General features: G+C 36.1%; 1 pseudogene; it reads right to left on the bottom strand.

Moving 5' to 3' along the window:
• Positions 1-743: 743 nt before the first annotated feature.
• LOC118343831 lies at positions 744-1777 on the bottom strand (annotated as a pseudogene).
• Between the last annotated feature and the right edge of the window lie 253 nt (positions 1778-2030).

Genomic DNA, 2030 nt, shown 5'->3' on the forward strand with positions numbered 1-2030 from the left:
CTAGGAAGAGCCAAGGTTACGGTTTATGATGGTATAGGTAAGTAAAAGTTCACAATTGGAGTATATGCACTAATAAAACCAAGCATACACTTTATAAACTGGTCATTTTCTACAACTCTTCCAACAACCCAAACCAACTGATCAATAGATTAGATTTTGTTCTATCATATGCAAGTAGGTGTGGTACATTAATGAAAATGGCACATATTTGTAGAGCATCCAGTTAACGGATATTACCTGTACGCTTCCATGAGAGCATTATAAGCATACACATCTGGCTCGTGCCCAGCCTCTTGCAGCTGCTCAAATATCTCTTCCGCTTTCTCAGAAAGTCCTTCCCTAGCAAATGCATTTACCAAAGCAGTATATGTGCAGATATTAGGTTTAATTATCAGATTGATTGAATGCATGGTCAATATCAGCTCATATATATATATATATATATATATATATAAGCTAGCAGGTATGATCTATAATATCATATAAAGATATACAGAATGATATATATTATTAATCATTTTGCATCTAATTACATTGATTTGAGACCTCACATGCATACAGTACTACCCCGAACTTCCCTAAAACTCTCATCACGAGTAGTAGTAGTAGTAGTACTGGTACTGGTGCTGCTAGCTGCTGCTCATGTCGAACACTTTACATTATCATATATAGGATCACAGGCTCACAGCATATTTTTATATTATAATAAAAATGAACAAAATGATGATAACACTACTAATTAATTATGAAATGCAACATGCATTGGGATTCTCATCGCTGAAGAGCTGAGGGGATGGGATTCGTTCCATCACATAGACTGGCTCGTAATAGTACATCATTCTCTTCATACCCTCCTCATGATCAACGACGTATATATATAGTACCTCTCATTTTGAGTATCTTCCTGTTAAGTTGTTCAGCACAGGCCTCACAGTGCATTAATAACAATGAGTTCCACTGTTATTAATCCAGAAACCTAGAGCACAAAACCACATACATGCATGCGAGTTAAGAATATTGGCAAAAAAGTGAGAACTTCCATTGTTTTTTTTTTTTAACTTTTTTCTTCAGTTCTAAGTAAAGATACTGCATTAGACCTGGGAAGCTCCAACTTCTGGGATGGGTTCACCCTCAGATGCTGGCAATGGGGATAGGACTTTGGTTCTTCTTTTTGGGAGTTTCATGATTTTCATGCACACAGCTTGAGGCTCCACTATTCCCTTTATGGTCACTTCTTTTTAGCCATGTCTACCTCAACCCCCTCCACTCCTGATACCATCCATAAACAGGATTAAATATACAAATAAAATTGGGGGGGGGGGGGGAGAAAGAGAGAGAGAGAGAGAGAGAGGAACCTCTAATTCCCATTATGGTCTTCTCAATCTTCTTGGCACATCCAACACAATGCAAGTCCACGTACAAGACAAAAAAATTAGATGGTGGTTTTGGCTCTTCCTTCTCCTATGGCTTCTCTTGATCCTTCTTCTCCTCTGTTTTCTGATCTTCTTCTCCTATGGCTGAGCCTCTGCCTTAGCTTGTTCCTACCATATACAAATAAAAAACAATCAACCAATATTAGAACAAATTAAATGCAGCCCGAAAATAGTCAAAACGCATGGGAATGAATTAGAAACACTTGAAAAATACAAAAATATCACCTGTTTAGCTTCTTCCCCCATATCTCTCAATCAAGAATGAGATATCAAACTCAAGTTGTTTAAAATATAGGGAAGAATTTGAAGGACGAGAAAGCTGGAAAGGAGAAGGAGGGAGAGGATCAGGGTAATAATGAAATGAGAGTGATTATATCTATATATATAGATATATAGATATATAGATATATATGCAGATCAAGGCGAAAGCATATATATATATATATATATATATAAGACTTTATATATCTATATATATATATATATAGATATATAGGTTATTTTGTTCCTGGTTTCTTTCCCTGTCCAAAACTGGATGTGTTGCTTAGATATTGTAAATCTAACACACACTAAAAAAAATACTCCAATCCAGCCCCT

Source organism: Juglans regia, chromosome 11 (assembly GCF_001411555.2).
Source record: "Juglans regia cultivar Chandler chromosome 11, Walnut 2.0, whole genome shotgun sequence".
Classification (NCBI taxonomy): Eukaryota; Viridiplantae; Streptophyta; class Magnoliopsida; order Fagales; family Juglandaceae; genus Juglans; species Juglans regia.